Source organism: Haematobia irritans, chromosome 1 (assembly GCF_050003625.1).
Source record: "Haematobia irritans isolate KBUSLIRL chromosome 1, ASM5000362v1, whole genome shotgun sequence".
NCBI classification, from domain to species: domain Eukaryota; kingdom Metazoa; phylum Arthropoda; class Insecta; order Diptera; family Muscidae; genus Haematobia; species Haematobia irritans.
The window spans coordinates 221,222,795-221,235,564 of NC_134397.1; positions in this window are offsets into that span (position 1 = coordinate 221,222,795).

The window sequence follows — 12,770 nt, forward strand, 5'->3', positions numbered from 1 at the left end:
TTATTAATGTTTCAATTAAAAAATTAATTGAAACTTTAATACTCTTAATCAAACTAAAATCAATTAAGAAATTAAGAGAAGAAAGAAAGAAAGAATTAAGAAAGTAATTGAAAATAGTTAGTTAATTAAAAAAATTAATGGAGTTTTGCAATCATATCATATTGAATCAATTAAAAAAATTTATCAAAATTTGATAATGTAATCAATTAATTTTTTCATCAAGCCTTTTGATGTCCAATTAAAACTGTGATTGAAACTGTAATTTTTGTGATTGAAGACATTTCAATTAAAAAATTAATTGCATCAATTAATTTCTTGATTGAATCAGAAAAAAATCTGTGTAGTCTAAGGGTACACTAGGGAAATATTTAACCAAATATTGGTCCAGAGTGACCGTACCGTAAGACACATTAAAACAACGGACTGTCACTATACCTAAGCATTCCTCATTTGTGAACAACAAACACTATAATCGACCCTCGGATTTCACAACTTTTCATAACCACCACCATAAAATTCAGTGTGGTCGAATTTTGGGCCGTATTTAGTTGTTTACCTATATAATATTTTTCATTGAGTATAAATAATTCAAATATTTATTTTGTAATTTATGTTACCACTTTAGAAACATAGCAATTTATAAAGCTTTACCTTACCTTTACTTTACCTTTACCTTAGTTTTCCCATTTGCAAGCAAGAGAAATTTTACAGTGAATTTTACTCATTGATTTCCCCTACGGAAATGTCTAAAGCCAAAGAGCTTTGAATATTACCCCTTATTGCAATTTTAAGAGAGAACTTACTATATGACCTCTCTTTGGAAGAAATTACTTAGAAAGAGGGGTAATTCATTTTGGAATATAATCAGCCATCAGCCACCTCCCACAGCTCCACAAGTCTCTATTGGAATTTAAATATTCCTGACAACCTGAAGAAAAATACCTATACACAAGGAATGTCATATTCCAAAATAACCAATGAAGAAGTTCAGTAAGCCATTTACCATTGAACTCGAAGAACATTAAGTGCGCATGAAGGAATTGCCAAGTAAAATTAAATATTCTGTTTTTGAAACGAAAATTAAAAATTAAACAAAAATTGTGTTTGTGGAAAAACATAAACTAAATTTGAAATATAATAAAGAAAATTTGAAAATATCAATACCAAAATAAAAATTTCGAGTGCCCACCAAAATCTAGATTTTCATTGGCCACATGATGATGAGCCGTTGAGTGACCGAGAATTTTTTTTTATTTGCAGCCACCTGATTTTGGGGGAACCAAGCAGAACAGCATATGATTTATATTCGTTGTGACGTTTACGCTATTTCGTGAAAAAAAGAAGTCTGTTTTTAGGCGCCCGCGCTTTTTCAAACATCATTGAATTCTCTCTAAAAGAGAGCGAATGACAAAAAGAGAAATCCCACAAGAAGTGTGTGACTAAAACCAAAAGTGTGGCATATTTTAAGGTGAAAGTTGAACGTCACCATTCAGTGTTAAACAGTTGTTTAAAACGCGATCGTGTATTGTTATTTTTTACTCCCCCGAAAAATTCAATTTTCTTTTGTTTATTTGAGTATAAATACGCATTTAAATACATATAAACCTTATATAACTTATAGGTCATACAAAAATTGTATGTGAGCAAGTGTTAGTATTTAAAAAAAAAATTCATTTTGATATCTTAGAAAACTAAATGATTGTATCGATGTATTGTTTAACATATATCAAAGGAGCCCATGTTTCGATATAAAACACGAAATAGTCCGTCTCAAAAGACGTCCCTACGCTGGGGCGATAGTTGTGGAAATTAAATCAACATAGCAGAACAAACGAAATACAATTCGCCATCAACAAAAATTAAAGTCTATCTCTAAGGCGCCATAAATTAATCATTTGCATAGCCTAATTTTAGGCATACAACAACTAATAAAGAAAATATTCCTATTTATAACGAAAAAAAAACAAAATTTATTTTAACTATTTTGTGTAATTCAAAACTTAAATCTACTACCAAGAAAAAACAAAAAAATAATCATAAGTTACCTGTAAAGTGCTGTGTTTTTACTTAACATTGTTAACTACTACTAAAACTTCACGAAACGATTCTAACAAAATATCTACAAAAAGTTGCATAATTTTAAGCTAAATCCTATATTTTGCGTTCATTGTGTTTTATGAAGGGCACGAAAATTAACAGTCTCAACTTCTATTTTGTGCGTGTTCATGAAATGTGTTGTATCTACTTCAAATATACAAAGAATTTAGTTTCTATTGTCAGCAGAAACGAATAAAGAGCGAAAGAAACAAATGGCAGGTAAGTAATTACTCTAATGATTTATGAGCATATGAATGTAAGTATGTGGGAGTGGGTGAATTTTCCAGTTTCCAATATAAATAAAGAGAAATACATATGCCTTTCGTTGACTCTCTTTGAAAAACTACCTATATTTGTGAATGAATTTTTTATAGCATATCCCAAAAGTATACACCATTTTTAAGAGAGAAATGAAAATCTTTCTTGCTCTCATGTCTTTTTTATACACGTGCTTTCTCTTACACTTGTAAAGCTATATTATTTGCTGTTATTATTATAGCCCTACATTACTCAATGTATACTTACAGGCTGAGATAAGTAAATAGAGAGAAGCCTATATACATGGTATTATTTACTTGGTTACATGCTTGTGTATACAAACGTATATATATAAAAGTCGACTAGAATTGTGTTTAGGTATGGTCAAAGGTTTATAGATTTTCGAAAACAAACAATAATTTAAGAAAATGGTTTTTGTTTTACGTTGTTAACATACGAGAGAATGTAATCGAAATCAAAAAGTCGATACATTTTGGAAAAAAACAACTTTTTTCTAAACGACCAAGGTTTTTACAATCACAAATTTGATTTTCGACCTCATAAAAATTTTGTATTGGTTTTAGCATAGGTCTCCTTTCGACTTTTCCCAAAGCTAGAAAAATTGGACTTTCGACGTTTTTACGTTAGAAAATTTTCAAACTACCCAGCAAAAAAATTGGACGTTCTTCTAAAGGCACAATTTTGCAGCAAACAAATTTGGAAGTTCTTCTAAAGGCAAAACTTTAAAAGCACTTCCAAAAATATCCTCCCAAAGAAGTTCTTTATTTTTGCTGCACAGGAAGTTCTTTTAATTCAATTTTTTATAACACAATTTTTTTTCATGTTAAATAAATTAAGAATTAATAAAATAGTAAAAATTATTTAAATTTTTCTGAGAAAATTGCAAATCCATTGCAGAAAAATAGCGAATTTAAAATATTTAATGCCAAACGTTCCATACAAGCGTAAGAATGCATTAAAACTCATAAAAAATTTTAAAAATTATTTATTTGTCAAAATATCACAAAATTTCTTAATTCACATCCATAACACTGAATTCGCATCATACTTTAAAAAGTGATGCAAATTCAGTGTAACGGCTGTTGAAATGGTGAACGTCCGTCGTATGACAAGCCCATGTTGTATTCATCGCTTCTGCGCCAATTTTGCACCACTTCCGGATCCAAAAAGAAAATTTTCATTACTTTTTCGGTAATTTTTGTTCGATTTAATTAAAATGTTAATTGAATTAAGACTTTCATCATAATTTTTTGTAAATTTTTTATTTTGATTAAAAATTTAAAAAGTTTCAATCAATGTTTTAACTGGTTAACTGTTAAAACATGAAGAAAGTTTTTTCCCAACATGTAATTAAAGCCTCTTCGACCGAACAAAGATCTCTCTTAATTATTATATTATTGTTCACAGAAAAAAATATCACCAAAATATTTCCAATTAAAAAGTTAATTGAAGTTGAAAATTTTTTCAATTAATAAATTAATTGATACAATTAACTTTTTAATCATGATAGAAACATTAAGTTAATTAAGTCAATGATTGAAATTTTTAAAATGTTTAATTAAAAAATTAATTGATACAATTAACTTTTTAATCAAATTCGGAAGATTAATTCAGTTAAAAAAGTGCTGATTTTTTTTAATTTTTAATTAAAAATGTATTTCAAACAATCATTTGTTAATCCAAATAAAAACTCTAAGCCAATCTAACTAAGTAATTAAAAATAGTTACCCTTTTTAGTTAATAAATTAATTGCGTTTTGCAATCAACATCAATTAAATTTTTAATTGAATCAATTAAAAAATTAATTGAATTTTGCTGAAAAAATCAATTAATTTTTTAATCAAGAATTTTTTCTATGCCCAATTAAAACTGTGATTGATACTATCATTTTCGTGATTGAAGACATTTCAATTAAAAAATTAATTGGATCAATTAATTTGGTGATTGAATCAGAGAAAAATTTTTTTGTGTGTTATAGGTCGCCGAGTATTACAACTGATACATGTCGGATTAATACAATTGTAGTACCCAGTAATAGGGACTTTTTTTACGTGGATGGGGACGAAAAGTTTGTGTTGGGAACTTGGTGATTTGGTGGGGAATTTTCATACATTTGGGAATTTTTTTCGAAATCGGTACTGGATAATAAATCAGGCTTACATGAAATTTTTATTCCTACATTACTAAAACAGAAACACAGCGAATCGTCAAAATTTTAGAAAGGAAAATTTTGCTCCACCTTATTCTACAGAATACAATAGGGCCCAAATGGAAGCGGACACAGGATTTTATTTTGGGGGCCCAAACGTTTAGTTACAATTTTTTCAGGTTGGCTAGAATATTTTTATACCCTCCACCATAGGATGGGGGGTATATTAACTTTGTCATTCCGTTTGTAACATATCGAAATATTGCTCTAAGACCCCCATAAAGTATATATATTCTGGGTCATGGTGAAATTCTGAGTCGATCTGAGCATGTCCGTCCGTCCGTCTGTTGAAATCACGCTAACTTCCAAACGAAACAAGCTATCGACTTGAAACTTGGCACAAGTAGTTGTTATTGATGTAGGTCGGATGGTATTGCCAATGGGCCATATCGGTCCACTTTTACGTATAGCCCCCATATAAACGGACCCCCAATTTTGGCTTGCAGACCTTCTAAGAAAAGCAAATTTCATCCGATCTAGGTGAAATTTGGTACATGGTGTTAGTATATGGTCTCTAACAACCATGCAAATATTGGTCCACATCGGTCCATAATTATATATAGCCCCCATATAAACCGATCCCCAGATTTGGCTTGCGGAGCCTCTAAGAGAAGAAAATTTCATCCGATCCGGCTGAAATTAGGTACATGGTGTTAGTTTATGGTCTCTAACAACTATGCAAAAATTGGTCTACATCGGTCAATAATTATATATAGCCCCCATATAAACCGATCCCCAGATTTGACTTGCGGAGCCTCTAAGAGAAGCAAATTTCATCCTATCCGGCTGAAACTTGGTACATGGTGTTAGTATGTGGTCTCTAATGACCATGCAAAAATTGGTCCACATCGGTGCATAATTATACATAGCTCCATATAAACCGATCGCCAGATTTGACCTTGTATTTCAATTCTGGCTCCCTACGTACCGTGCAAAAGTCCATATCGATTCGTAATTATTTGTAGACTTACATACCTTTTTGTCTAATATATACCACGTGTGGACTAACTCACAATTGAGAAAACGATTTAAGATACCACAACCCAAGTAATTTGATTGTGTATAACAGTCTTTCGTAGAAGTTTCTACGCAATCCATGGTGGAGGGTACATAAGATTCGGCCTGGCCGAACTTACGGCCGTTTATACTTGTTTTTACTAACATTGTGTTCCACCCTAGTGCATTAGCCGACTTAAATTGTGAGTCTATAGATTTTGTAGAAGTCTATCAAATTCTATTCAGATCGAGTGATATTTAAATTTATTTATTTGGGACAAACCTTTATATATAGCCCCCAACACATTTGACGGATGTGCTATGGTATCGAAAATGTAGATCAACAAAGTGGTGCAGGGTATAATACAGTCGGCCCCGCCCGACTTTAGACTTTCCTTACTTGTTTTTTTTTTTTTCTAAAAAATCGAAAAAGTACGAACATTTTTAATAAAAAGTATGGAAATTATCATTAAAAGTTTGAAATCTTTTCATAAAAAAATTCATAGAAAGCACACAAAATATTCATTACGAAATCATTTGAAAGTGGGCGTGGCAGTGGGCGGATCGGTCCAAAATTTTTATCATACTTTATTCTCATCTCCAGTGGTGTATGTACAAAATTTCAGAGCTCTGGGTGCTTCCGTTGATTTAATGCGTCAAAAACCACTGTGCATTGGCTCAAATATTCAATTCTCTGAAAGATGTAGTATTAGCAATTATTCTCATTCCGTTCCCGTTGACTACTCTTAATGTTGTATTTATTGACCATAGCCTCTTATAAAATACTCTTCTAATTAAGATTTATATAATTTTAATTGTGTTCATTAACTTCATATTAAAAAGGTTTCTTTTTTTTTAAACAAGAAAGCCCTTTCATACGACTTTAATTCGCATTGCCTGATGGCACCCACTCTACTTGCGTGGAGGACGTGACATTTAAAATAGACTGCTCCATACTACGATACTGTGACTATGATTATAGTCAATGTAGTACCATAGAATGTCCGTATAGTATTTCAAGAGGCAAAAAGACGATAGCGTTTTTATTAACTTCATATTCCATTTATATTTATAATGATTGCCATCCAACCGACACTAAGGATATAAGTACTATGTTCTCTGTTGGCCTTTGTCTGCCTTTCAAGGCAAAATATTGAATTAATAAACTTTGTTTAACTATTTATTAATACAATTTGTATACTAGGGTGGCGACAAAACATGCCCCCAAATAAAGAAGAATGAAGTAATGCGGTTGTTTATTAACTAGTAAGTTGAAATAAATTATACTTGCCATTTTTCAAATAATAACGATTGTATCCCAAACCAAATTTTAGACTACACTTTAGAATAAGTCTGTTTGGAAAAAAATTATAAATTTTTATGATCAACTGTACACGTCTTTCACAATAATGGAAATATTAAGAAGACTAATAAAATGTTGTTGGTTACACTTGTTTACAAAATAAATTTTTTTCATGTACATTTGATGAGATGTGACTTTTCTTATGTATTTTGATCTGCTGAATTCGAAATCAAATTTTTTTATGGAACAGTTTTCGAGATATCCCGTTATTTTTATATAATATGTAAAATCGTAAAAAAGAACATTTAAAAAAAAATTGGTGTTTTTTGAAAAAATATTAGTTATATCTTAAAAAACAGTGCGAGTTAAACTAATTATTTATTTACAAAAAGAAAAAATAGTAGAGAATAGATATATTTCTACATTACACAGTTCTTTTACCAACATTAATTTCATCTCTGGTAAATATTATTTAACTTCTAATTTCTGGTTTTTTGATTGTTTTATCAAAATTTTGATTTTCAATTTTGTCTGCAGATTACCCAGAAGTACTACAAACTTTCCGGAAAAACATATATTTGGAAATAGCGTTATGGTGTTTTAAATGAATCAAACTTGATTTCCTAGAATTCAGTCAAAATTTTAAGACGTAAGAATTTTTTCTGGTTGTATCTTAAAAGATACAGTGCGCATTTAAGGGTTAAGCAAAAAAACCAAATTATAGAACCGATTTTTTTTTTTTGGAAAAATAGACGCGAGAAAGGCAATATAAGTGAAAACAATTTACGTAAACTAACAAAAAGTGAACTTAATACGAGAACTGTATAGAGATGCAAAATGCAAAGTACGCTATAAAGGAGAAGAATGTGAAAAATTCGAGACAGAAGCAGGCGTCAAACAGGGTTGCGTCCTATCACCCACCTTATTTCTGCTGCTCCTAGACTGTGTCATGCAACTGACAAATGGAATACGCTGGAATACGAGAGGATTTCTATTCGACATCGATTATGCGGATGATATCTGCCTTTTTGCTCACCGATTTGAGGATATTGAAAAGAAACTTCAAATCCTATCAAGAAATGCCAAGGATGTTGGCCTCAAGATTAACGCAGCAAAAATAAAGCTGATGGGAATTGGAGGCAACAACGACTCACTACTCTCACTCGACGGCCAGATAATCGAAGATGTTGAAACTTTCTCATACCTGGGTAGCACCATTACCAAAGATGGAGGCTCACATGATGATATATCGGACAGAATAAATAAGGCCCGAAACGCTTTTCATTCTTTGCACATGGTTTGGCGTGCAAATAACATCTCGACAAATTCAAAACTGAGAATTTTCGCTGCAGCACTTGAAGTACATGGATTGTGCATATTCTGAGAAGACCATGCGATGATATTGTCAGACAAGCTCTTGAGTGGAAACCCCAGGGACATAGAAATCTCGGACGCCTCGGAATACCTGGATTCGGATGGTTAAAGCTGAGTGTACATCTCGTAACATGACCTGGAACCAAGTCAAAGCGTTGGCTAATGACCGTATAAATATTCGTTGATGCCCTTTGTTCTACTCGTAGGTCTCCTCTGGCTTTCATTATATAAATAATTTGATCGAGAGTAAAATTTTCGTTGCAATACATGACACCAACGTTGAGATCTAAATGTCTATAAAATCGAGTTTCGCTTTTCTGAGCTTTTTGTAAGTTTGCATTATAAGAATGTGCAGTAATCTTATAAAGAATTTCCTGGCTTGCATACAACCAACTGATTTTATTAGAAGTTATTTTATTTATGGAAATATTATGGTTAAGTAGTTGTCTTCTAAAAACCTTAAACCAGCTTATATCTAATTCAAGGAGCTTTGTTGCAAGGATACGTGGTAATCTGTGGTCGCCATGATCAAACAATATGTTAGTTTTCCTAAGTATAACAAATGCCGATTGTATGTATAAATATAACCCGGTTCGTAGACAGAGATATTATGTAATTTGGGGTATTTTCTGGTAACTTTGGTAATTCTTTTAATAAAATAGCGGTAGAGTTTTTCTACTGCCTCAAAATAGGAATTTCCCCAAATCTTAGTACACACAAAAAAATTTCACGAAAATTTTTCCATTTAAAATTTTAATTGAGTTTTAAAAAATATTCAATTAAAAATTTAATTGATTCAACAATTTTTTTAATTGAAACAAAAACCAATCACACAAATAATAGTATTAATTAATTTTTTAATTGGGTCAATTAACTTTTTAATTGACCTTCAATTAATTTTTCAATTAATACTATCATTTCTGTGATTGAAGACATTTCAATTAAAAATTAATTGGATCAAATAATTTCGTGATTGAATCAGAAAAAAATTTTTTAGTGTGTACCATAACTATGTATTGACCGGCCTACCGATAGGAACAGCTTCCATTTCGTCTTCAGAGGGACTGATGATTTTACATTGAAGTTACTCCATGTTGAGTTTACAGACAATTTGGCTATGCTGAATAATAAATTGGAACTATTCTAAAATTCTTTTTCTTGTTATATTCTTTTCTTGTAGTAACACATCGAAATATTACTCTAAGACCCCATAAATTATATATATTCTGGGTCGTGGTGGAATTCTGAGTCGATCTAGCCACGTCCGTCCGTCTGTTGAAATCACGCTAACTTCCGCACGAAACAAGCTATCGACTTGAAACTTGGCATAAGTAGTTGTTATTGGTGTAGGTCGGATGGTATTGTAAATGGGCCATATATAGTGATCCTCTCCGGTTGAAATTTGGTACGTGGTGTAAGTACATGGTCTCTAACAACCATGCAAAAATTGGTCCAAATAGGTCTATAACTATATATATATCCCCCATATAAACCGATCCCCACATTTGACCTACGGAGCCTATTGGAGGAGCAAAATTCATCCGATCCGGTTGAAATTTGGTACGTGGTGTTAGTATGTGGTTTCTAACAACCATGCAAAAATTGGTCCACATTGGTCTATAGATATATGTAGCCCCCATATAAACCTATACAAAAAGTTATCCATATCGTTTCATAATTGTATACAGCCCACATATAAAGCGACCACCATATTTCAATTCTGGCTCTCTAATTACCTCGCAGATTATTATTAAATTTTCCTATTTACATATATATCGGTAAAGAACTCTATTATATACGTATTTAATCGGTCTTTTTATACCCACCATCATAGAATGGTGACGGGGGTATAATAAGTTTGTCATTCCGTTTGTAACACAGCGAAATATCGATTTCCGATTATATAAAGTATATATATTCTTGATCAGGGAGAAATTCTAAGACGATGTAAGCATGTCCGTCTGTCTGTTGCAATCACGCTACAGCCTTCAATAATGGCGATATCGTCCTGAAATTTGGCACAGATTCGTCTTTTGTTTGCAGGCAGGTCAAGTTCGAAGATGGGCTATATCGGTCCATGTTTTGGTATAGCCGCCATATGGACCGATTTCCCGATTTTGCTTCTTGGGCGTCTAGAAAGTGTATTTTCTATCCGATTTGCCTGAAATTGGAAATCTAGAGGTATTCTAGGTCCATAAAGAGGTGTGCCAAAATGGGATGTATCGGTCCAGGTTTTAATATAGCCCCCATATAGACCGATCTCCCGATTTTATTTCTTGGGCTTCTAGAATCCGTAGTTTTTATCCAATTTGCCTGAAATTGGAAATCTAGAGGTATTCTAGAAAATAAAGAAATGTGCCGAAAATTGTGATTATAGGACCATGTTTCGATATAGCCCCCATATAGACCGATCTCTCGATTTTACTTGGTCTTCTAGAATCCGTAGTTGTTATCCAATTTGCCTGAAATTGGAAATCTAGAGGTATTCTAGGACCATAAAGGGGTGTGGCGAATATATTGAGTATCGGTACAGTTTTAGATAGCCCTCTTATAAACCGGCCCTCCGATTTGGGGTCTAGATTCAAGAATTACATTTTCCACATTTTTCTTCTCGTAATCATTTAAATAATTGGGTTAAAAATCTACAGATTTTAGATTTCAAGGAATTATTTCATCATTTTCTTGCACACTTACGAGAGATGTTTATGATTCCTCTAAAACCCCAAAAAAAAAAAAAAACAAGTATATACGGCCGTAAGTTCGGCCAGGCCGAATCTTATGTACCCTCCACCATGGGTTGCGTAGAAACTTCAAGTTTCAACTCACTCGGATGAAATTTGCTCCTCCAAGAGGCTCCAAAACCAAATCTGGGGATCGGTTTATATGGGGGCTATAAATGACTATGGACTGATATGGACCACTTTTGGCATGGTTGTTAAATATCATATACTACCACCACGTACCAAATTTCAACCAGATCGGAAGAATTTTGCTTCTCCAAAAGGCACCGGAGGTCAAATCTGGCGATCGGTTTATATGGGAGCTATATATAATTATGGGACTGATAGGAACCAATTCCTGCATGGTTGTTGGATACCATATACTAACATCACGTACCAAATTTCAACCGAATGGGAAGAATTTTGCTCTTCCAAAATGCTCCGGAGGTCAAATCTGGGGATCGGTTTATATGGGGCCTATATATAATTATGGACCGATATCGACCAATTTTTGCATGGATGTTTGAGTCCATATATTAACATCACGTACCGAATTTCAAATGAATCAGATAAATTTTGGTCTTCCAAGAGGCTCCGGAGGTTAAATCTGGTGATCGGTTTATATGGGGCCTATATATAATTATGGACCGATATGGACCAATTTTTGCATGGTCATTAGAGACCATATACTAACATCATGTACCAAATTTCAGCCGGATCGGATAAAATTTGTTTCTCTTAGAGGCTCTGCAAGTCAAATCGGGGGATCGGTTTATATGGGGGCTATATATAATTATGGACCGATGTGGACCAATTTTTGCATGGTTGTTAGAGACCATATACTAACACCATGTACCAAATTTCAGCCAGATCGGATGAAATTTGCTTCTCTTAGAGGCCTCGCAAGCCAAATTTGGGGGTCCGTTTATATGGGGGCTATACGTAAAAGTGGACCGATATGGCCCATTTGCAATACCATCCGACCTACATCAATAACAACTACTTGTGCCAAGTTTCAAGTCGATAGCTTGTTTCGTTCGGAAGTTAGCGCGATTTCAACAGACGGACGGACATGCTCAGATCGACTCAGAATTTCACCGCGACCCAGAATATATATACTTTATGGGGTCTTAGATCAATATTTCGATGTGTTACAAACGGAATGACAAAGTTAATATACCCCCCCATCCTATGGTGGAGGGTATAAAAATGGTTCGTATAAATTCAGAATCTGATCTAGTCTTCATAGGTAAAATCTTTACATTTATCTGTTGGAAGCGTACTGGTTGAACTGATCTGCTTGGAAAAATATCTGTCATCAAACCCCCCTGAAATTTCAAAGGAAACTATTATATTTGTTTCCCGGCCCGGCCGAACTTACTACGGTATATATTTGTTTTGTTTAATATATACCCCGTATGGACTAACTTACAATTTAGAAGACAGTGTTAATCAGGGCTGTGGAGTCGGAGTCTTGGAGTCGGAGTCTGAAGATTTTGCTGGAGTCGGAGTCGTAAAAATTTTGCTCGACTCCGACTCCGGCTAAACCAAATTTTTTAAAATACTTCACAAGTTTTTACGCAAATTAGTTTCTATTGCGTTATTCATTCGATCAATGTACAGCATTATTGTAAATAAAAATCAACTTCCAATTACGGCTATTTTTTATGTTTCCTAGAATGCTAGACTAGCAGATGGGCTGGATCGATCCATTTTAATGCCCATATCAATTTATTTGAAATATTTCGAACAATCGAAATTATTTTGTTTAATTTTATCTTAAGGCCATATA